Below are 26,869 nucleotides of genomic sequence, written 5' to 3'. Positions count from 1 at the left end.
AACTAATGCTAACGTGTCATTTAAGAGGCTGATGTAACACGACGTATCAATAAAAATCTCACAACCGAAATTTTTATGAAATTTTGACTGTCATAAATTTGTTCTTACTAATACAAATTGATGAAAAACGAGCAAGTTTAACCCGAGAAAACTCGCGCGCTAAACAGGACACAAAAGTTCGCGATGGGTGCGTGTATGAACCGAACTATTAATGTTTGCTTAATGCAATTTATGCATGAAAATTTAAAAAAAGTTCATTATCAGTTTGTGAAATAGATGTGTGTACATACACAGGGGGGAACACCTAGGGGGGCTCATGGCGCAGACTGAATTTTAGGTGGGGGGTTTCAGGGGTATTTTTCACTTGGGGGGGTTCTTTGCGATATTTAGGGGGCGCGCCCTTGCTCTTAGGGGGGACATACAAAATGCAGTTTAGGAGCCCCCCTGACATACAAAATGCAATTTAGGAGACTTTAAAATAATTACTACTACACGTTTTCAAGAGATACATAATATTTTCAAAAAAACAAAAACAAAAAAAAAGGAACAAAATAAAGAAAAAAACACTAAAAAGACACTTAATAAATACCCATATTAAATATCACATGCATTTATCACAGACATAATTGGAATGAACCTTGACAATAAATTGCTTACATTTAACTCAAGAGATTTGGGATTTTTGGATTTGGCCTCCAATTGCAGATTTCCTTCCAAAAAAAAAAAAAAAAAATGAATGCGGTTTTTCAGCAAATGAAAAAACACTAACTACCGGCAGGTGCTCTTGATAGAAAACATTTAGAAAGTAAGCTACTGAAGTTCTGGTTCAAACCTGTTGAGTTGCAGCATCGAAATTCCCGGGTTTAAGGTACTAAGAGTAGTATTAGTATCTTTAATAATACCTTTTAAAATTAATTTGAATTCTGAAATTTTGAATTCAAATTATGTTTTTCGCAATCACGAGCTGCGACAGGACTCTACTCATTGGAGTTATTGTTTTTAGAAACGGCACCCAAGCCTGCACCTCCTCTTGGGGGGTTATGCGTGTATAGTTGTGTGTGCGCAGACCTGTGTGAATACACGTTAGCGTGTGTGTGTGTGTATGAGCGTGCGTGTGTGTAGGACATGGACGCAGCGACCAGGAGAGGCGGGTTCCGGAGGACAGTGCTCAGGACCGGATTAGCCGCGCCTGCAGAGGACGGTGGTATTGAAAAAGGAACCAGGCGCCAAGGACGGTCAAATAAAAACAATTAACAATCGTGATTGCTCAAAAAAAAAAAAAAAAAAAAAGCTACAAGTAGCCGCCTCATAGTCAGAGCTACAGCAGAATTACAAGCACATAACACATAATGCACATAAGCTCCTTACGCCATCCAACAACAGTTTAACCTGTCAAGTGATAAAGCAGTTTCACCTGTGGTCGGTGTTTACCTGATATTCAGTCGCTACTCTAGCTATAAGGCGGTAACTTGTAAAGAGTGACAATATAGTTACAAATCTTGCTAGGGTTTTCTGGCTGTATGTTTGAAAACGATTTTGACCACAACCGTTTGGCGAGCGAGACTAGCTTTCATCCAAGCGTGAAAAATTAGTTAAACACGTAATTTAACAACACTATGATGTAACACGAAAGGTGCCAAATATATGCTCTTATATGAATGCTACTTTATTCTCATATCAACAGATAGTTAATGCCTTTAGAATATAGTGTTGCGTACCGTGCAGTTTATCAACTGTATGGTAACTTGTAGGGTAAAGTAGGAATATTTCACCCCGTGCTCAATTTCAGCACCCTAAGTTTCTCTGATTTGACACTAGGTTTTGGTACCGGTATTTTTGTTTCTGGTTGCGGTCAATACCACTATGTATTTGTAGGAGTTTCATGAGTCTAGTCCGCTGCGTTGCTGTTTGGGAACACTTACGATTTTTTGGGGCCTTGAATTATCGTAGTGCTATTTGTAAAGACTTTTTTGATTTTTTATAATGTGTTTAGTTGTGTTTGACATATTTATTTATAGTAAGATGTAAACTGAAAGATCTGAGCGTTTTTCTATGTAAGGTGTGTTTTACAAAAGCAGAAAGCCGCCATATTGTCAAATATGATGTTTCTATTCCTATATGATGTCCTCTACCGAGATTGGAGTAAAAGCAGTTGATGCATAGAATCATACGTGCCGAAAACGTTTTTATGAAGACAGATGTAGAGAAATGTAGATTTGTCGCTCTCAATGCGTCTCGTGGCAAACAGAAAATGTACTCTGGAGCGAAGAACAAGAAAAATAGTTTGAAACGCTTGTTTTGGAAGGTAAAAAAAAAATCATATGCTTGCTAACCAAATATTAGCTACCCAACAGTGTATAAAAATGCGCACTTTGTGTTGTTTTTCTTTAAATACAGTTCTTAATTCGTCAGGGCCGGTTCTAGTAACACTGCCGCCCTAGGCGATATTGAAAAGTGCCGCCCCTTCCCCCATTTAATAAAAATAATAATAGAAAGTAATAATATATTAATAAAATAGAAATACTAGTAAATTGCTTAAAATATTGTGAGTTTCTAAATGAATTCCAAATAGGATTTTTCATGTTCAGGAACTGGTACACACTTGAAATTATCTTTTTAAACATTAAAGTAGTGCATCTTATGGCACTGAAACATATATTAACATTTTCAAAAGACTTTAAAATCACGTAGTTTGCCGCCTCTAAAATTAAGTTGAATTTCTAGTTAAATTCCGAACTATGCTTTGCATGTCCAAGCACAGGTACACACTCTATAAGCCTAAATTATTATTTTTTATCATCGAAATTGTGAATCTTATGGTGCTGAAGGAGATCACTCATACTTAAAATAAATAAATAAATAAATAAGTAAAACAACTTCGAAATTTGTCGCCCTTAAACTCTGCCGCCCTAGGCGGCTGCTTAGGTCGCCCACCACAGGAGCCGGGCCTGTAATCCCGGCCTGTATCTATTAATAATACCTGGGTTTTAACCCATTATTACCTCCATTAGAAGGTGCATTGGAAGGGAGGGGGGCGAACGTAAGATAAGAATTTTCAATTTTGGTAAAAGTGCATTATCCCCCCCCCCCTTTTTTTGGAAAAAAAATTGTGTTTCATGTATTTAAACAAAAATGTCATACGTAGACTTAATGGTGTATTATATATATATATATATATATATATATATATATATATATAGCTCAGAGGCCAAAAAGCTCAAGGAGGACGAAATACGGCGACATTACCTTAGGTTCTTATCCAAGAGTCGTTCACATATGATGTCACGCTCTGGGAGTATAGAGAGGTTCCCCTAAATTGTGATATTTTGTGAAAAGGGTGAGAGAGAGAGAGAGGGAGCAAGAAGAAGGTTTTAGAAAAATATGTTTATGAAAAATAACGTGACATGTGACGAGGAGAGGGGAAAGGTAAATTGAAGTGTGACACTTTTTGTGACAAAGGGGGCGGGAGGGGGAGGGTCAAACGTGTTGAAAAAAAGTGACATAATTTATATATATAGGTAGCTCCTATTTACGATAATCATCCAAAAAGGTAAACTCCCTCATTTTATAGTGAAAAAAGCTTGTATTGAAATAAAAAGCGAAGAGAAACATTTAATATACAGGGTGTTCCGTTTTAAAGTGCAAGACCTTTATTTCCGCTACCGTTAGTCTTAGATGCATACTTTCAATTGAAAAAATGTTCAAAATCAGATGCAGGGTTAAGATATTGAAAGTTTGCAGCAAATATAAAAATGAGTCAAAAAATACAAAATTCAACTTTTTATACGGGTTTTAGATCTTCTAACTTATATTCAGGGAAATAATCATTGAAAAACAATTCCAAAACAAAAAGTTTGACATTATTACGACCAATATTCACCGAGATATGAAACGCAGCGTTTTGTGACTTACACCACTTTACACTCGCCGTCATTAACACCTTTTGGGGGAAAATATAGCAGTTTATTTAATATAAAATATAATTTTAAATTAAATATAAATTTATTGTTAATTATGATTACATAATTACTAATTATTTATTTTATTATTTTTTCTTATTCGTGAATTATAAATAGTTGGCAAAAAAATTAGTAGTATATATTATTTGCAAGGAAAATAAAGACAAAATATTTTCCTTTAACTAAAAACCGAAGTGTAGAATTTTTTTTAAATTCATCATCATATTCTGTATTAAGCTTAAACGCACTATACGCATGAGAAGAATATACTTTACATAAAAAATATTCTTTGTATTGCTAGTCTTATAAGATTTTGTTCTTGTCGATCCATTGATTAGAACTGCTATGAAACTTCAAAATTTGACATTAAGCAGAGCTCTATAATTCGGAAAAAATATTTTCTTATGACAGCTACTGTACAATCAAAACTGACACAGTATAGGTTAAAAACTCTTAAATGTAATTATACGTAAATATTTCATTCTTACGAGTTTTTCGTTGAAATATGATGCTTGCCCTGCATTTTTCAATCGTGTTCTTATGTGCCTCAAGCATGTTCACATCTGCCCCCCTATAGGAGCACATGTGAACAATTGAAGATATTTTTTAAAAATTCCATAAAGTATAGAAATACTTTTTTAAAAAAATCTGAAAAAAATCCATGGCACAAAAAGACTATTCAATTATGGAGAACCTTTTTCTGTGAGATATTGAACATAGTTTCTGGGAAATTAAGAAATTAAAAAAAAAAAAAGTTACATGTGTCCCCTTTTCCCCTACAATATTTTTTTTTTACTTTGTCAACCTGTCATTCTTCTGAAAGGGCGACAAGTTCCAATCTTAAACTTTGAATGGTCCCTTAAAACTTTAAACTCGAATATCTCCTTGAGTTTTGGTCGCACAAATGTCAAGGTTTTTGTGTCAGTAATGGTTTTCAATTGAGATTATTTCTCAAATATAAGTTAGGGGACCTAGTACCCATATAAGAAGTTACATTTTGTATTTTTTGATTCATTTTTATTTCCGCTTCAAACTTTCAATATCTTAACCCAGCATCTGATTTTGTTCATTTTTGCAATTTTAAGTATGCATCTAGGACTAACGGTTGCGGAAATAGAGGTCTTTGCAGGTTAAAAAGGAACGCCCTGTATATTTGTACATTATATATGCCCTCAATATATCTCCCTAATACATTATTTACTGGTTGTGATTTAATCTTTGAATCTGTTTAAGTGATTACTATTTTTTTAACTAGTATTATAGCTTATCTATTCTTAAAAAAGCTTTACACATTAAGAATCTTTATGCCTTCCAATCCAAGCGAGAAAATACGATATTTACAGTTACGTAGAAAATCATTACTAAACTGTATCAGAAAGCGATTCCGTGATATCTTTACTATTGATTATAAATATATTACGATTTCTGTGAGGCGCAAGATACGAAAATACCCGGATAAAATTTGATAACAGCATTTCTTTTTCACTAAGCTAATTCTTTTGTATTGATGCATTAAAATCCTAACACATGTTAGAAATGTCGAGAAAATTATCTGATATTACATGAGTTATGTGTTTATGAGTTAGTTCCTCATGAATGTTCATATTTGGCATGGTAAAATTTCAATTTGAATGATTGTTTTTATTATTTGGAATGATTAATTGTAAGCTTCTATTTGTTAAGAGGCTCAAATTTTGATATTGCAAAACAAAACTGTGGAACATGTCGAAATTGCTTAAAAAGCATTAATCATAAAACGAAAACGCAATGAAAGCTCAATTAATGAAAGAATCCACAACCACTTGTTTCGAGGTTTTAAGGAACGCATTTTTTAAGAAATGTCATACTCATGTTCAACGAAATTCCTACTATACTAATTTTGAGAACGCGTTATTTATCTTGGTAGACTGGGGGGGGGGGACTGGGGGGAGAGAGAGAGAGAGAATATCTGCAGAAATGCATTTGAGGTTGACGCAAGAGATGGATTTCTAAAAACACCTTTATACTCACGATCATCAGTGTTAATACTGAGTCATAAGTTCAACTTCAAACATTGAAACTTGGAACGTAGGAACTTGTTTAAAATAATATAGTAATTGCAAATATAGATGCATTGTAAGTATGTAAATAACGTGGTGGGATGGATAGGAAATACATGGTGGAACATGAAGACCAGTCACTCCCTTGTGGTGGGTTCTGAGCTGTTAATGTAATAAAATAGAAGAACATTTCCAACAAAAAGCTACATGGCACACATTAATTGCGATTTTTTTAAAAAACTGGACTATAAAAGAAGAAATTTGCAATGTGCAAAACAAAGCTAAAAAAAATCGATTTTTCGTTATCTTCACGAAATTTTACGGTTTATGTGCGAACTAAAAACCAATCAATTTTTACTGGTTTTTCTCAAAGTTAGGAGTCCAATACACAATTTTGTTTTGCTATTAGAAGTTGCTTATCGTAAATATCCCCTTTTCCACCCACCCAACTACTACATATCTTATTCAATTGGAAGCAATTCATCTGGATAATCATTATTATCCGACAACTGAGACTCATCAATGTGAGCCGGTTTCAATCACCGAATCTGGTGTCATATACTCACTAGCTTACGTGGTCACCATTATCCTCTATCGCCATGTTAAACTTGAATGAACGATAATTGGCGATAAAAAGCACAACAAATAAATAAAAGCATGAACGTACGGCTAAACGTACATATTTAGTAGCCGTAAAGAATTAATTAACACATGAAAATAAGAATGTTCACTTACCTGCAAGGGCACCCCGGTCACAGAAGTTCATTGTGACCTTCCAAAAATTTCCTTTATTCGGCAAATTTTGTCTGACAATTCCGCATCAGTTGGCGAAATTTTAAACTTCATTCGTCAAAATTTATACATCCATTCCGCAAATAAATTATTTCTACAATCACAAAAATTTAAGTTTGGGTTCCTGCTTACATGTAATTTAAATATTGTAGAATGTTATAATAAATCAACTGCAATCTAATTACGTGAGGTCATAAAAAAAAATTCTTCTGACAATGACTGTAAACCTTACACCAAATTTATAAAAATGTTAGCTGTATGATGGTTCCAATTGCGAGTTTTTAATTCTATCCTACTTAAGGATATTTGTGTGAGCGGGATTACCCGATAAGCGTTATTACCATACTTTATCCGAAGCTATACTTTTTGTAAGATCACATAACATCATCATTGTTTTATTTAAAATACCTTTTCATAATCAAAAATCCTTTTCCCAGAAATATTTTTTCGAAATTAAATGGCAAGTTTAAAGGTATTATGTTTTTTTACGACCGGTGCATGCATTATTTTCAAAAAGATCCTAATGAATTATGATGAAGTTTTCAGTGAGCACAAAGTAGTTTCCATACCTACGGATACCATGCTCTTAAAATGGAAATTGCGTTCAATTATAAACATAGAAATATTGCATCGTGCGTAGGTATTAAAGGTTGTTTCTATTTTATTACCTAATTAACCTTGCGCCTTATGCGCGAAATAAGAAACTGTATAAATTAATGCAAATAATTTTAAATATACATGAAAAGAGCTTTAAAAGGAAGCATTTGAACGGTATTAGAAATACAATTAATAACTTTTTACATATATTTTTACAGACAAATATTTGCAAATGATATTTTTCTTTCCGCGAAATTAATTAATTTTGGATCAATAGTTTCCTACATATTCTGCACAAAAAAAAAAAAAAAGAATCTACGAAAGACTCAGCAGTGTAAATCAGTACATATCTCTAAAAATTTCGATTCTTATTCAAACCTCTATTTCTATCGTTGAAAACTATTTTTCATCATTTGTGTCATCTCCGACCTACTTTCCACTGCACTCTATTCTTTGTTGTTTATTGCTTTGAATTGCACTCTCTTCCATATCTAGACAACATCTAATCATTTTTTCTCCCATGTGCAGGCATTCATCTAGAAGCGTACAGTGATGAATTAGCTTCAAAATGGAAAGGGTAGTGATGGTATTTGCATAAGAAGGACATCATAAAATAAAAGTCAGTGGAAAACCAAATGAAAAATTCAAATGTAGCATGAAGAAAGGAATCGAGTGTGCATTTTTGAAACGAAAATTCAATCTCATCATAAATATCTTTATGCAGATTAAAATATAATGCAAAATGAGAAACATTTGCTCGTATTTGTTGCGCGAGTATACGCGCGAATTTTTTCTTTTTATAGGAAAAAAAAGATTCTTTTTATAGAACAGTTTTCTTAAAGGAGATGTACGTTAATGTTAAAAAATAAGTACGTTTATTCACCTACCTTATTTCGTTGAAGTATTCTTAAGAATATAAAAGAGAAGACATAACGATTCTCTGAAGAAAGTATTTTCCATCTGTCGATGAAATTCATATTTGAAACAAAACTAGACAGGGGTGCCCATCCCCCCCAAGTTCAATGGAGCTAATTCCCCCCCCCCCCCATTTTTTTTCAACCCTCTTTCCCTTTTTTAATTATGTTTTTATTTTTTAGCTTTCTTTTTTTGTTTCATTTACTTTTTTAAATATTTTAAAAATATTTTATTTACTCTTTTAAACATATTTTTTAAATTTATTTATTTCTTTTTAATTGCTACTACCATTTTATTAGAAAAGTTCTGTGCAACGCCAATGACATACACACACACAAACTAAAAAAAATAAATGTAATAAAATATAAACAGAATACAATAAAATGAATAAAATAAATAGTTTAAATTAAAAATAAATCAATAAATAAATTTAAATAAATAAATTAAAAAAAATTAAAAATCCTCTCCAAAAACTTTGATGGCGCAAATTGCGCCATAATTCACCTCTATGGGCACCTCTGAAACTAGAGCTACTCAACGGTATTTTTCCGTAAAAATTTATTCACTACAGGTTTATTTGAACATGTGTTTTTTTAAGTTTTTTGTCCTTTTCATAAAATACTGCAGAAAAGTGACAGACTAATAAGTTGCTGAATGCCTCAGAAAACTAAAGTTCAACTGTACTTTAGGGTAGAGTGAAAGTAGGAGTAAAAAAACATTTCTTTCGAAATTCAATTTTTAATAGTTCGGAAAAGTTGTGATTTTACTCCATTAGAAAAAAAAAGAGCAAATGTTTCTCATTCTAAAATTTAGTCTTGTGGTGGGTCCACCATGACCTTGAAGTTTCCAAATTGTACTTTGTTATCGAAACGTTTCCTTTTAATACAGGTAGCCTTTAATTAGTAGTCGTGAAAGAACTTGGATTGTGTCGGGTAATGAAGGCAAGATTAGGAAAACTGAGTAACCCCGGGGGGGGGGGCAACACCTTGGGATGCAGCAAGGAGAAATAAAGGCACTGCGAAGTGTCCATGGTATCAATATATTTTACTGTAAAAGACCATTGGAAAATGTCGAAATCCACCAGTGATTCACGGGAAATTACCAGTATTTCAGCTTCGTCTTTGGTATGCGCATGTTGATATTCATCGGCTATTGTCGACATTTGCCAGACTTCGGGTTTTCAAAGTAACGTATATACATAATAGAGATGAACTAGGGTGCCGTGAGGAAATTCTAATCCTTCAAAGTGTGCCGAGAATCGGAAAAGTTTGGGAAACCCTGGATGAAATTTAGAGCTCTATAAATGCCAATTTTGAAGCTAAAGTGGGCTCATCGATAGGCAGAATTGAGCAAAAAGAGAAACTCTACGTTCAATCGAAATTTCAGATAAATCTTTAGAATAAATGGTGCTTGATGTCGAACCTGCTGCATTGTTTGCTTTCCGAAGCCACCCCTGTGCATACTCAATCAGTGGGACAATAAGTTAAATTAGTCATAGAGGCACAAATCTGGCATGGTTTATGGTAAAAACCGAAGAGATGGATTTATTAAAGCCTACCTATAGCATTTAGAAAAGTGTCACAGTTTAACACTTAAACCGAATGGTCAGTAGTGAAGTCAATGATTGAGCCGACTCATCCATCAACTTATAGATTTTGTTTCTCGTTCACACATTAACCGCCTAATTCACCGTTAACCTAACCATACGCTTTTAACCACGAGGTTCGTTAACTCGGGGTTGAGATTTTAACCACGAGGTGAAATATTCGGTATTCACCGGTCACGCACCGGCGAAAAAGGCCCCGGAGTTTCCCAACTTCGTGGTTTCTCAACTTTGCCAGCACACTACGCATCCTATTGGTCAATAATGATCACATGATTTTCTACGTTTTTTGTTTACATTTTGAACGACCTTTCGCTGTTGCTGTTTCATTCCGTGCTGCGTTGCAAAGCAAAGCGAGACGAAGATAGCATTTGCTCTCTTTGATTTGAAAAAAATAATTGAACACAGTTCATTACCAAACAAAACAAATAATATGATTTAAAGTTTTTCTAAAAAGTCAGAGGCGTAAGTACAAACACGGAGTTAAATTTGAGTAGCAATTGTGTAAATTCAAGTGTAAACAAATGTATTACTTTTGCTATTATTTCTTCGAATCTACGCATACACAATTACGGATGCAATTTAAACTTATTATAAAGCTTCGGAGATAGATAATTTTAATCTGCTTATCTCTTTTCTTAAAGAAACTAAATTTTTAGTGACAAATCATTTTATTCCAATAAAAGAAGTTATATCTGTTTAAAAATATTATTTTAAACCTCTTTCATACCTTGATATCTCTAGCAATAATAATTTCAGATAAAACAAGTTCAATATAGATACATTATTATTATTTTTTTTTTATTAATCAATTTAATAAGAAACAATAAAGGACATTTTCAATGGTTTTCTTTTTATGGCTTATAAATGTGCAACAAAAGACTTTTTTACTGCCTCATCAACATGAAGAAATGCATTTTTTTTCCATAAAATTCAGTTTTACTTACATTTTCTATGAATATTCTAAACTAATAATTGAAGTGTGCCCCGCTAGACATAATATCACACGCTAGACACGTTTCGGCATGGTATGTACTAGACTAGTCCGTATAGTTTAGTCAATATATCTTAACCATAAGCCAATAGTGGCGGAAATCAGCTTCTCCATCCGTGCCGTCTCACTTGGCTGTTTTTTGATACAGCCCATAAATTTCCTCTCTTATTCAAGTTCTGTGAATTCCCGAAACAGTCCAATACAGTAAGTTTGTTTTTTGAGCACAAATTGTTAATATGCTTCAAAATGGCACTGTGCGCTGCCTTTTGGAAAAAGCAACTTCCTTTACACCATAGTTTAGACGATTGAAAGCATTTTTCAGGGCAGTATAACTTTGTAGCTGGTATTGTTCGTTATTCCTTCTACGAGAAGAGGAGATGTAATCTCTTAAACCCAGAAACATCTTTTTAGGAGAGGTGCCCACTTAGGAGGGGTTATGACGCAGACTGCGCCATTGAAATTTTTAGGGGCATTTCTCTTTTTAGTGGGGGGGCTATTGTTTTTGGAAGGGGGGGTCTTTGTGATTTTTACGCGGGGTGAGCACCCCGATTTTGGGCGGATACTTGGGCGCTTATTTGGTATAGTGCTGAAGAGATTTTCCTTTGCTCCTTCTCACGTACTTGGATTTAAATCCCTGAATCACAAAATCTGTTTTGTCAGAAAAAAATCTTCTTAGTCTATGTTTTGTATTTCAATACTCATTTTAACCTTTTTTTCTTTATAAGAGACGTGAGAAGCTGTTTCTTGTAAGGTTAACATCCTCTCCTCCAGTGTTCTAACAGCCTGTATCGCACTGTTGAACGTGCAATATTGACACCAGCTCCCGCCGTGGCCCTGGAAAGTTGTTCAAGGATTTATAACACTCATTCAATATAAAATTTTGTCTTCACGAGTCGAAGTTTATCCCTTTTGGTTGCATTTTCTAGTGCAATTGACTCGAGCATTTCCTGTTGTCTGAAACTACTTTCATATCCTCTCGACACTTTTTGTACTCACTCCACAGATTTTACCTATTTCTTCTAACCTCATTTCAGTATTTTCTAAGCGCAATCTATTTGTCACTAACTTTCTAAGCTGATATCCATGAGGTTAAAAATTACCCCCACAACAAGCGAGATACCAACATCGCGGAATACCTACCTCTCGGGCGGAAGAATTTCAAGATCTGCTACTTACCAGGTGAATAGGAACACCTACTACTTTGATAATAACTGCAATTTGCACTCGGCTGATTTGGAGTACTTCTTCAAATAAACTTACACATGATAAAAAGAAAAAAATGATGTTTCTCAATTTAATGCCACAATACTGTAATTGCGTGTCTCACAATTTTTACAATGACTTTACTTTCAAACATAATCAAAATAAAATAGAAAATAATAAGATTTTTTAAGTTTTGGACAGGGCTGTGGAGTTGGAGGTTAAAAATTCCAAGAGTTGAAGTTGCGTTCTCCCTCAAAAGCCTGCAACTCTGGCAGTGCTAGTGGAGTCGAATTGATTTCGGAGAAAAGAAGTCAGAGTCTAATGCTCTTCTGTCATTTTCCCTCCAATTCCACAGCTGTGGTTTTTGTCGCACTTGAATTAAGTTTTATACTAATTCACCACATTAATTTTTATAAAAGGAAACCATTATTTCTGTTTTCTTTTTTATACGGCATTGCACTGAATGTAAAACAAGAATGAAGCATGCTTTCAAGTGCAAATGAATTTTAAAAAAAAAATATTTTACTTACTTTCCCTATTAAAAGTACAAAAAATTTTTTATGCTATACTGAAAGTTTACTTTCATGACAATATTTATAAATTAGAAAAAACTTTTATTTAATTCACTATTTCAATGAATATATAAAGCATAAAGAGCAATAGTGTACAGTTTTAAAAATAATTTATTCTGAAATGTTGAAATCTGTTACACAATATCTTTCACATTTGAACACATTGAAACATCAATTAACAAGTAAAGATATATCTAATGTTTTGACAAACGATTGTCATCAATGACTTTTTATTCAGTTCATTGATAATTGAATTTTGTTTGATTTATTTTAATCACTTTAGTCAAACCATGATTTAATTTAATTAAGCTGTTTTAAATCAATTCAAATGCTAAGCAACATAAGTTACATTAAAATAATGAAGAACCCATTAAACTTGGACACCTTATTGTTGAGTTAATGATATCAGAGCATAATCTATAGTTAGTAATTATAATTTTAACTGACAATCAGTTTTTTTTTGTGTTTCATGTATAAAATAACTAATAATATAAAATAAGTTACAGAGGCAAGTAAAATTTATTTCAGCTAATCGAGTACATAATCAGGATTTAATCTTTTAAAAACAAATACAAAGTAATACAACTGAAAACCAATTAACATAAATTACAACTTCCTTTTGACAGAGACACCAGTTATATGATTCCTGAGATAGATTGCAGCAAGTTGTAAGTTTCAGTATCCAGAGTCAATTCGGAATCAACTAAAAAACAAATGAAGTCAAAATGCTGATAAAAATAATTTTTTGAATTAAAAAAAAAAAAAAAACGAATCAGTTGTACCACAACTCTAACACACACTGGCAACAATAGCAGCATATTTAAAATTCTACACTATACCCAAAACATTAATAGGTTGTGTTAACATTATTTGCTGCTTCTTGAATATATTTGAAATTAGAAAATCTTCCAAGAAACTTTGAAATTTTAAAGAACTGCCACTATCTGTAATATAGTTTTTTGCCCTCATGTACAAGAACATTAAAGTCGTTGCCACTTTTCACAAAATACAATTCTGTTTAACGAAGGGGCTTTAGGCAGTGCCATACGGAGTAGCACTTAGGCCAAACAAGGAGTACTTTCAACCATTGCTATTCCGCTAAGTAGTATTTATCAATAGAGCTAAACAAAAATTCACTGACATACACGAGAAGGATTTTGAACTTATTGAAATATCAGTTTGGGATTTCAAGCATATACTTGTAATAATTTGTAACATAACAGATAAAAAGGTCAAAACCAACACCCGACAAAAGTGGATGTCTTTATTTTTTTCAATCCATAAGCTCATTTCCCTTGCATTGAAAAAGGCGTTTCTTGTAACACCGAAACCCGTGACTGCAGCAATCTGCAGTTTGCTTTTTGATGATGCTATTTCCTATTTTACTTCTTATGCACGAAGGTATTTATTTAATGTATAGTAATTTATGTAATTAAATTAAATTTAAAATTAAATGAGGGAGCGCAAAGTCATTTTAAGACCAAATTTTACACCAGTCAAAGTAGTTTACAGTGTTATGCTTGAATACTTACTGGTGAAAATAGAAGAGACTCCTGGCATGATTTTGCGAACAGGGCTGTCTGAAGAGGGGACAAGGGATGCAATTGCCCCAGGTAACAAGATAAGAGAGAGCCCCATTAATTGAACCTTTTGCCACATAGTACTTGAAGGGTTTTTTTCCCCCTCCAATATAATTCCTTTTTAAAAATAGTTTCTGAAATGCTATGATATAGATTTATTCAGGCCTGGATCTACAAATTTTGGACCCCCTGGCAACAAAACCTCTAGGGCCCCTCCACAGAAGCGAGCAGTGTGCATTTGCAACGTTAATAAGTCTGAGTGAGCTACTTTTTTTTCAATTTTGTGGGTTCGTCAGACCCCTTAAGGACATACCCTCCCCCCCCTGTCGAGTCTGCAGGCACGCAGATCCGGGCCTTATTTAATATTTGTCTTTTATGTCACATATGATCTGATGAAATCAGAATACATGTTCAAGTAAGCAATAATTAATTTAAAAAAATGTTCAGAACTTTACTATTTTTTGCGTGAGGGGGGAGGGCAAAAGATGATTGCCATCTCTTCGGATGGCGTTGATGTGGCAGGGGCCATACAGAGATTATAGCATAGCATACGCTGACATTCATACAATGTAGAAATTAAGGGCTTTTTCAAAATTACTTTACATTCAACTAGTGTGGAACCAAGCTGCACTCAGGGCGAGTACGTACTTGGTCAAATACAGAGTATCTTAAAAAAAATAATAATAACCATTGACATAAATGTGAAGCATGTTACACTTATTGGAACATTAAAATCAATTTTGCACACATAGTGATATTTTTGAATTTGAAATTTAACTAAGCACCCCTCACAAATTTTAAGAAAAAAATTACAATTGTCTTTTTTACTACTAATAAAGCTCAAAGTCTCTCTGTCAGGATATCTGGATCTCTGTGACACACATAGCAGCTAGACCATTTAGCCGATTTTCATGAAATTTGGCAAAGTTAGTTTGTAGCATGGGGGTATGCACGATACTCGAAGCGATTTTTCAAAAATTTGATTTTGTTCTTTTTCTATATCAATTTTAAGAACATTTTCCGGAGCAAAATTATCATAAGATGGATGAATAAATTACAAAATTGTCATGACGTGGAATGGGAGAGTGAATGAACATAGCCAACTGGCGAGAAATTCATCATCCATTATTTGTAAATATACAGGGAACCAAATGACCTTTTAATTTTCTACTACGGACAAAGCCGTGCGGGTACCACTAGTTTAAAATATAGACAAAAAACTGAATTAAATGAGATGAAATTTCAACTAATTTAGGAATTTATTATAGCTTTAAAATATTAGAAATTTGCACATATAAAATATTTGTGGCGTAATAATAATAAAAAAAACTTTTGAGTGCCATATTTTTTAACTTTCCCACGTTTAAAAAGAATGGTGGAAGTGACATATGCATATTAAAATTTTACTTTGATTTACATGTTCAGTTTTTATTAATTTTCATATACAATACAGTCATATTTTAAGAGTCAAACAGTAGTAAATGATTGCAAACTGAAAATTAAAAAAAAATCCGTGAAATATTTCAAAATTGCTCGGGATAAGCAGGAAACATAGTTAAAATTTGACCGAGTATACCAGAAATAGACCAAGCAGTACCGAGTACATACAGATTACTTGGTAGATATTATATGTCACACTACTTTCCAACTCAGTCACCAAATGTGCAATTATTAATATTGAGATTTATATGTCATACCACAACTCTGGAATTACTATTTTTCTGTTCACTGACACATCATTACTCGTAAAGCTGAAATATTTTGAATAAACTACGGAATAGGAATGGAAAGTGATGAAGTTGCATCTTTTAAAGCGCAAAAAACGACCGATCAAATCCAAAATGGAAATTTATGAACGATTACTATTGACCCCATATACAGTACAGAACAGCAATAACATAACTAAAAACTTTCATTTGCAGGAAATAAAAATATCTTACCTTCAAGCGAAGATCACCTCGAACCGCCATTGCTTCTAATGTTTACTTGTAATGCGCATGCTCAGAAGGCAAACCAAGCCTTTAACCTTGCTCCGGAGCTTGGTTAGGTTTTTCAACCACGCAAGGTTTCGGAAACCTGTCAGCGCGTAGTTAAAGTTGACGGTGAATACGAAATCGGCGGTAACTCCGGGTTAAGGACTGGTTTCGGGCTTAACCGCGAGGTTTAGGTGGCCCCAGGTTAATGGTGAATTAGGCGGTAAGTGCTGAAAGTACACAGCTCGACATTGAAAATGCAACACCAAAGAAGGAGTGTTCAGAAATTTATGCAAATTTTAGAGCAGACGTACATCACTGAGTTATGTAAATGATGCGAAATGCGCAGCTCTCCGACGCACGTGAAGTAAGATATAAGGGAAGGAACTTGCAGAATGTGTTATGTGGCAATATTCGTGTCATTATTTCTGACTGGAGAATTATCGAAGTTTTGTTTTTGTCTTGGAGGATACGTGTAACACAAGAGAATGCCAGGTCGCCGCACAGTGGAGTATTTGACTGAAAATCCTGGCCAAAACTAGTTTGAAATTTTCACTCTTCTGAAGGCTACACCCTTATGTGCGTTTGTGCGCTGTACGGCGAAGCTATCCCAATTATAGATACGAAACTTGATATACAAGTTGTCTGAAAGGTCTGATGTTACAATTTGAAACTCGATTTTGTTAAATTTGAATTAGAAAATGAAATATTTAATATTTTATCCACGGTTTAGACTTTTGCATGTTTACGACCGTAAAAACGATAATAGTAAACGTAGAAAAAAAACCAATTTAACACTAGATAGGAAAAATAATTTTCTTCAAGAATATGGTTTGTTTGAAGTTCTATCGGAATTAATTGAATTTCTAGGAATTTACAAAGGGAGGTCCCTTTTTCGATGTAAACTAAAATTCTTGCTTCCGATATTCTAATAATGTTATGGCTCTGAAACTTTTTAAGGAAATAATATAAACACCTTACCTTCATTTACAGTGAACACGGTGAAGTTATGCTGTTTCACTGATTTATAATGATTTTTTTTTCAGTGAGTTGAAACAAAAATTTTTAATAATTTTCAATCGATCCGAAACGGATGCCACAGTTGGCTGCTTGCCAAATAATGTTTAGACAAGTTATAAGTAAACATGTTTGATGCGAATGGGCTGTTCTCCTTTGAAGATATGTAATTAAGTGCACTATTCGAGGGGGGGAAGCGGTTAAAAAACCCTAATATTTTCTACAAAACACTAATTTGAAACCAAAAAAATAATCAACTTTATTCTTTTCGTTTGGTTTCAATCATTAAAACCCTGAGTTAATCATCCACAAAAGAATTGAAGACAAGGGTTCCGGGATTCTAAAGAATCTTTTACCTATTGTAAAAAAAAATAAATAAATGAACTAGTATGTTATAACTGTAAAAACACTCGAAAATTGATACTCAAAAGTTCTTGTTTTTTAATTGCATTAATTGTACATATACCCAAACCTTGGGTCGATCCTTCGTTTTACTTAGCGTGATGTGTCCCGTTAAAAATTGTACGAACAAAAACTTGGAACTAAAATTTAATATAACTTCAATTTCACAATGAGTAGGTAAAATGTCTTAAATGTGGATAGCTCGCTAGCGTTAGGAGACAATTTCAATTGTCTCCTAACGCTAGCGAGTGTGTGTGTGGGGGGGGGGTCTTTTCCCCCTTATGCTACGTATAAGGGTGAAAAGACCTCTCCCCTCCCCCGGGCAATGATGTGAAAAAATATAAATATTTATTTTATCTAAAATCTATTTCAATTTTAAGGAAGAGCAAATTTTCTAAGCGAGATCACAAAATAATTTAATTTATTAACTCATTAACGTACGTGAGAAAATTAACATAATTGAACGCAAACACGTTTTAGGGGTGCAATGAATCTCTTTAGCGATGCATAAAGGTAAGCGTTTCGAAATTAATTGGATGATTGTCATTTAATAGCATACATCTTTATACATTGATGAAGCGATTTCTCACAACCCTGAAACTGAACCTGTCTGAAATTTTATTGTTGTTTGTGCGCTCAAATATGTCAATCTTTTCATTCAGTAGTACTTATGATAACTTTTTACAAATTTATTAAATCTTTGTAGATAAATTCAGTTTAAAATCATGACTTGTCACAAAACGATCGGATTATGCACTTTAAAAAAAAAAAATCCTTTTAAAAAAGGGCAGTTGTAGGCGGAAGATTTTTTTTACTGAAATTAGCACTAGAGACTTTGCCAAATACGATGCAACTTTCAAAACAGCCCGACCATGCCCGACACCCATTTAAAAAGCTTTCACTAGTTATAAATTAAGGCGAAAAGTATTTAAAAATCTCCCGTACCAAGTTTTCTTTATTTTTTGTTCACAAAAAAAAGATAAAAATATTTACTTTGATTTATAATTATCACAAAGCCCTAACATTTCTTCATCCCGTAAAATTGGTTTGGTTCAATTCCATTCATTTATAAAGCCACAAAAAAGTCTACATTGAAACCTAATCATTAAGCTGAAACGTAACAAAAAAGGGAGAATTCTTATAGAAATCACATCTTTTACCGAGGCTATGAGCAATTGCACGTGACTCAAGTTTCCAAAACAGGTGCCGATCGATGCACCAGTTAGTCAACTATCATAGAATAAATTTTCATAAAAATCGGGTAAATTTTTAATTTTGGACATTTGGCCAGGATTTTCAGTCAAATACTCCACCGTGCACCGTCAACGAAGGCACTTCCAGCAGATAGACGATTTTACGAGGGGTATGGTGATCGGACCGAGAAGAGGAGGTTGGTCCGTCGTCAAATCGCAACTGATACTCACATGGATGCGAGCACGGTGCATCGGCTGTGCCGAAGATGGTTGGAACAACAAAATGTAGCAAGATTGAGGGATGCAGGGGCAGCCAGAGTGACGTCAGAGTGCGTGGATCAACGCATCCACCGACAATCTGTAGCAGACTCACAAGTCACTTGTTCCTCGATTCTGCAACAGGTGTAAGATACCGTGAATGTTCCGTGTCACCCAGGACAATTTCCCGTCGTTTGGTCGCACGTGGTCTGCAATCACGGCGTCCGCTAAGAAGACTGCCATTGACCCCACAACATAGACAGCAACGTTTAGTATGGTGCCGGACTAGAGCGACGTGGATGACAGAAAAGCGAAATGTCGTGTTCTCAGATGAATACCGCTTCTGTTTATCCAGTGATATTCGCCGCATACGTGTGTGGCGTCGAACGTCCCACCGCACGACAAAGTGGCATAATGGTTTGGGGCGCAATTGTGTACAATTCCATATCACCTCTAGTTCGTATTAAGGGCACTATGACGGCCCAAAGATACTTGGATGATGTGTTGCGGCCGGTGGCAAACCCATGCCTTCAAGGGCTATCAAATGCAATTTTTCAGCAGGATAACGCCCTTCCATACAGTGCTTGTATGTGCCAACATGCTCTCCAAGGCACACAAATGCTTCCCTAGCCACCATACTCTCCTGACCTGTCACCAATCGTACATGTGTGGGATGTGATTGGACGCCGTTTGCAGATTCTGTCCCTGCCTCGTTCGGAAGACGAACTGTGGCAAATTATTGAAAGGGAATGGAGAGCGATCCCTTTGGACACCATCCGCACCCTTATTGACTCTATGCCTAGACGTGTTATCGCTCTTCGTGTATCGCTGTCCGCGGTGGTCCTAAATTCTACTGAGCCGACGTCGTTCTCGCTCTGTATTCTGCCTATCATTTTGAAATTTATTATTCCTTGCTGTGTCTGTCTTTTTTCCAAATTTCATCACTTTCTGACCACTTCTTCTTGGTGTTGCATTTTCAATGTCGAGCAGTGTAATTTATTAGCAACATTTCACCAGATTCATTCATACTTTTTTTTTTAAAGTTTAAGTTACGATAAAGTTTAATGGTTCGTATTAAGTTTAATGCGAGAAATGTTTCCGGAAATGATGTTCTTCAATGAGTCTGTTGTAAAATTGTACAGTTAAATATTAGATAAAAATACTGAAAAAATATTCCTCGTAGAGAGCTCATTATTCGTTGCAATTTACTGAAACATACTGCATAACAATTTAAGAAATATAATTTGATATAAATTCCTTATTAACAAATAACTTTTTTTTACATGAGACGGCAATATTTTGTTTTTAGAAATCCGTTTTAAAAAGTAAATTTGAAATAATTTGCAGCCTATGCAAATTGAGAGCATTTTTGATGTAGTTCTAGAAAATCAATCTTGGTACAGGAGAAAATAAGCTCTGGTACAGGAGAAGATAATTCTAGACAGAGTTCTGGCTGAGATCTAACATTAAGAATAGATAAGATAAGATAGATAAGATTTATTAACAAAACAAAATACACATACATAACAGTAAGCAAAATAAAATAAAGTAAAGTTAAAAAACTTACAAATTATAAAACATAAATTACAAATGTCATAATAAAACATTAAGAAAATCTTGACTATGGTTCAACATGAGTTAGTAGTAAATTCAACACTAAAGAGCGCCAAAGGCACTGTCCGCAGTGTTTTTTAATTGGTTTAGTATGGAGTACAAACACAAATATGTATTAACAGTAATATTTATAAATTAATTTTACACAAGTAGTAAAAATTTTACACAGAACAATTATTGGACTGTTTGACTCCAGAAAAAAAAATCCATGAAGAAAACAAGTTTTAAAGACTACTCCATGTTCTGTGATTTGTTTTAATGCATGGACGATGTTTCAAGCTCTTAAAAAATATCTCTACCAATGTGGCTCAACGTTAATGTACTGTCTGCAACCATTTTGATCCACAAATAAAATAACCATGTCGTGAAATTCTTCCCTTTTTTTCTTGGATTTGTTTTTACACATTAAATAAAGAGTTTCTTGAAGACTTGAAACTAGTACTATAGTGCTTTCCTTTTTCTTCTCGGAACGCAAGACAATGTTTTTGTTTTGATAAATAAAATCAAAGCTGTCGTCGATTGTTGCGCATATTTCGATGAAGGGGAAGGGGAGGGCTCCTAAGCCATACTATTTATACAACGTAATATATTGCACTGGAAAAAATTCAGAAGAAGGTTTCAATACAATCTTACTACTATTATGTATGCGAAAGTTTGTCTGTATGGATGTATGGATGTTCGTTACTCTTCCACGCAAAAACTACAGAACGGATTTTGATGAAACTTTACAATAATATAGCTTATGCATCAGAATAACACATAGGGTAGTTTTCGTCCCGTTATGGGGGGCAAAACCCCCTTAGGGGGGCAATAAAACACAATTTTTGTATAAATTCTCTAATATTGGGATGAAAAAATACTTGCACACATTAACATTATATCTCCATCGAAAGCTCTGATTTTTCTGATGAAGATGGCACCTGTTAAAAATTTCTAAGTCGAATAAAAAACGAGTTATGAGCTTTTTAGTTCCATGTTAAAAGGCTTTCCTCAACTCAATACAGTATTTAGTGTATCATCTCAACTCCCTGTCGATAGCGACAATTGTTGTATTGTTGACTATCTTTGCTTTTCGTAACTGTTCAAGGCTTTTCTCAAGTCAAATCTTGAAGTATGATTTTTGCACAAGATTGGCAAATAATACATGATTTGGCTGATCTTTTTCCAATTAAACGGAACTTTAATGTAATTAATGGTTTTTATTGATATTTATGCTGATTGAAAACTTACTCCTTTATCATATCAACCAGCAGATCGCCAAAATTTTTGCAGAAAGATTTCCGTAGCTGATGCATTTGGCAGTTTTTTCAACTTCGCTGTTTTTAAAGCCGAAGACTACGTCATAATGTTTTTCAGCTTTCACCATGTAAACAAAATATCGCCAATCAAAGAATTTTCAAAAGACTTTTTTTACTGTGTTAAATAATCCAGCAACTAAATTAGGCAAATCCATAAACAGCACAAGAACTTCCATTAATTTTCCTTTTTGCACAATTTCAAACAATCACCAAATTTTACTACTTATTTTGGAAACATTTCGGATGAAACTGTTTAAGCGCCATTTTATGGTGACCAAAAGTATCTCAGCATCTGGCGACGATATCTCTGTAACAAAAATTAATATCATATCGTTTTACAAAGTAAGGAAAGAAGGGGGGAGCATCATCGAAGGTACCCAAAACGACTTTCGCAAATTCGGTAAAATCGCACCAAGTGCTCACAATGATTGAAATTTCCTAAAATAACTAAAGCAAGTATAAGGGGATTACGAGCGCAGCTACTTTTTTTTAACCACTTCGTACTTCATTAGCCATCCAGAGAAGGTTTTAGACTCCATGTTAAAAAAAAAAGTATCAACAGATTAATCTTTTTAAACATGAGAAGAATAATTTCATGTTCTGGAAATTTGTATATGCTTAAATATAGTGCTTTCGTTTCTAAATCAATACTATTTTGTTCTTTATACTTATTGCTATTTTACTTTTATGGGTAAGGAAGAAACTCGATTTTTAATCACGTCAAAAAGATGTGTTTTAAATTCTTTCACTTAAAACAGAAAACAAAAGCAAGTAACGATTTTTTCTCATAATTATTACTGACCCAGGCAACGCCGGGTATTTTTACTAGTGCAATATAATTTTGCAAATGACTATACATTATTAACTAGAAAATCGCCCGTCAAGGCATGACGGATGAAAGTTCCTTCTATATTTGAATGAAGCTATTGCCTGTTTGGTGATATTTTCATAGTTGAAATGGTAACCCTAATTCCAGTGGATTAACCCTAAACTCCAGTAGGTAGCGTTCATTGTTGACCATTTTTTCGTCTCTTCATTCCTCTGAAATGACAGTCTTACCAGTAAAAATGTCACATTGCCGGATCGAGTTCAGCCTTGTCACAATAAAGCCCTGCATGTTAACCATTACCAAACATATTATCAAATTATCGCGCCGTGGCGCGAGTTTCATTGTTGAAACACGCGGATTACTCGATCATCGGCTATTATTTGTATGAGGATTTTAAGATATGCGCATTCAAAAATTAAGTTGTTTCTTCTTCGTAAATAAACGAAATTGCAATAAAACACGATGCCAAATACTAAGGAAATTCCATGAGTAGCTAAATAGGATATAACTTATTTTTTATGTGCCTAGACTGACTAATGTATTTCTAAACAAGGCTTTTTATTATACGTTTTGAAAATAATTTTAAAAACGTTCATTTTATGCAGGATTAATGCTGTGCAGAGAAATTATGGGGCCCGTCACAAATGACTTTTACGGGCCCCTATTCATACTGTAGGGACGTAGGGGTCTACGTCCCTACATATATTTCTCTCCTCATTTAAAAAATCTCGGCCCTGCTTGAGGCTCGGGCCAACAGGTGTCCCTCCCCTCTGCGTACGCCCCTGGGCAGGACTCGGATTTGAAAAGAGTCAAATTAGTCTGTTTTGTCGAGCAATTAGGATTTTCTTTTTTATTATAGAGAAAGTAACATAAAAAAACAAACAAACTTGAAATAATTGTCCGAAACGGCATTCAGTTTTGTAGTACGCCGTTCCAGCCTCACTACACCTCTGCTTCAAACATACATTCTTATTTTTTTTTTTTCAAATTCCAAGCTTAAAACATATTTTCCTCATTCCATCCCAAGTGGTACAAAGGCAACATTTTAGCTCGAAACAAACAAATAATTTACGGCATATCATTGGAAAATTTATATTTCTCTCCAAAAGAGTTAAAGACAAAACACGCCTGATTACAAAGCTGGAGGGTGTAAAAGTGGCTATCAAGCGCGCAAAGAATAAGAAACCAGATAGCTCGAATCGACTCTGAAGATGAAATTCTTCATAAAGCAATAATCAGAAGGGAACATTTTTTATTGCTTGTCATTAGTTCTTCGGCGGATTTTATTACTTTTGCTAAGAACTCCATTCTGCAGAAATGCGCACAATTCGACTCGCCTGCCATATTTACACACTCATATTTAACTTGTTTGGTTCGGAAGGAGAAAAAGGTTTCAAAAGCTTTATTTTACTGCCTATTGAAAGATATGCTCCCGAAAGGAATTAAACTTGAGAAATGCAAACTAATTTACGAGAGTGGAGCACTCGTAATTTATTTCGGACGAAGCAAATAAAATTTCAGTTACTTCATTGCATCGAAGGATTCGTTTAAAAGTATCCACTTTTATGCCCTTTTTGTTGATAGGTGTTAGGTTTTTCTTTTTGTAAAGCGGCAATAAAAGTGATCGATTTTGGAATGTCGGAAAAATGAAAATATATTTCTAGAAAGTTTTCCATTTTTAACCCCAGACACACAAAGGAAGGGGGTTATAAGTTTGACGCATCGTGTGTATCTGTCTGTGGCACTCTAGCGCCTAAACGGATGAACCGATTTTGAAAAAAAAAAAGTTGTTCGAAAGGAGAGTTGATCGAGAGTGTTCTTAGCTAGGTTGCGTCTTCAGATGATATTAATTAACGAAGATATTAATTAAAAGCCTTTTAAAAGTTTTTTACGATTTTTGTAGTGAAAACATGTATACAATTTTTAAAATTTAGTACAAAAATAAAGAGTATTTTTTTCTGCGTCTGATAGAATGTGTTTGGAACTTCCATGCTACAAAGAACTCGAATTATAACGCTTGTTTAAAGCAGATTTTAAATACGGCTAAGCCTGTATTCACGCGATTGGTCACCGAATTCATTGTTGGTCGACAAGGAAATTAAACGATATGGTTTAAAATTTTATCTGTTGCCAGTTTCTATTTGTTAATAAATAAAATACTTGAAATTGATTTTAATAGTAAAAGGCTTTTAAAAGGATTTTCAATTTTAACTCTTAATTCTACATTTGCGAAACAGTTAGAGGTTTTTAAAATATTTGATTTTAGTTAATTTTTGAGAGAGAGTATTTTTTGCCTTTGTAAAGAGGTTGCGATAGAGGTTTTAACCTTTTGCAGATCAAGTGCGACCCCACGATATAGCATCCATTCTTTTGTGTGCACCACTCTCGGCGGATACCATTATCCCGAGAATTTTGACGTCCAGTTTCCCCAATAAATGAATGCACCTGTATTCTTTTCGATACGTAACAGCACTATGTATTTAACTTCGCCAAGAGTACTCAAAGCCAAACGAGCCTTCGAGGGATCTTTTACATGGCGCATAACCATACAACATGGATCCTGTCGATTTTCGGTATCTTGAAAGATGTAGATGGGAGTCAAGTTCGAACCTGCGCTTTTGTACTTAAAGAGGTCAACGCCTAACCACTTCACCACTCTGTCAGCTTTTAGAGAAATATAATATTGTCTAATTACAGCCTTAGCACTATTATTATTAATTACGTTTTTCTAATTTAGGTTTCTTATGTATGTTCTGGTTATACTAGATGGGCCAAAAGTGCCAAGGTATTTCTTAAATAATAATAATAATTAAAAAAAAAAAATTATGTACATACATTAGGGTGCTTCAAAAATACATGTAAAAAAATGTTTCTCCTAGATAACAGGATACCCCTCAGTATTTTTAGATTGGTGGATTGTAAATTAGTAATATACTGAAAGGAATTTAGTTTCTTATTTCAACTGAAAGAGGGTGCTCAAGCCCCTCTCCCAAACTTCATAAGTATGGAGAGGGGGGTTAAAAAATGCATTGAACTGAAAAAACAATGCTATCTATTATAATATACACGAGTAATATGCATATACATTGCAGTAAAATAATTATTTACAAAAAAAAAAAAGCAGCTGGGGAAATCAAATGTTTCTAAATTTGTGACATTTTCTATGTTACGGCTGTTAAATTAAGGGGTCATTGAGCACCCTCTTAAAATTTGATTAAGAAGCTAAAACCTTTACATCATAATACTATTAATAAGTAAAAAATAGGTGGTTTCGTGGACTCTAGCTAAAAAAAAGTTTTCTTGAACCACCGTAACATGTATGTTCGTTTCTTTTTATCGGAAAGAATACATAAAATAGTTTTATACCGCACACTTTTATGTACAGTGAAATCCCATTACAACGAATTTCCGCGGACCGTAAATTTTGTTCTTTGTAATGGACTTTTCGCTGAACTGGATTTCTAGCAATATATGAAAAATGAATTGTCACTGATAATGCTTTTCGTCGAAATGGATATTTCGTTGTATTAATATTCGCTGCAACGGGATTTCCCTATATTTCAAAGTTCCACATGAACTCCGGTATAGTGGCACGCAAAATATCAAGGCAAAATTCAATTTCAGGATAAGTGTTTAAAAGCATTCCAGCATTGATTTCTTCAATGACTTCATTGTTTTAGCTATTCGCTGTCCAGAACAGGAGTAGCGTGGACTCGGTTACAACATATTTGCCTTATGGAACCAAAAAATGCACATTGCTTTTTCCTGTACCGTAACCATTTGCAGACTGTGAGTCAATAAGTTAATTTTCCCGAGAAATGATATCGTGCAAGGGTAACGGTTTATGCGAAACTTTTTTAATGTGAAAAACTGTATTATATGAAATTCTCTTAGGTTGTATTTCTATTAACAGTAGAATACGGCGGTCGTCGTATACCTAGAAATACGGTGGGAGTCCTTTCGATTCCTGATAAGAAATATGCATAGTTCTTTTACATAATGTTATATATTTGTAAAAAATTGGTTAAAAA

This window comes from Uloborus diversus, chromosome 7 (genome assembly GCF_026930045.1).
Source record: "Uloborus diversus isolate 005 chromosome 7, Udiv.v.3.1, whole genome shotgun sequence".
Taxonomy (NCBI): Eukaryota; Metazoa; Arthropoda; class Arachnida; order Araneae; family Uloboridae; genus Uloborus; species Uloborus diversus.
Note: the sequence above shows the minus strand (reverse complement) of the source record.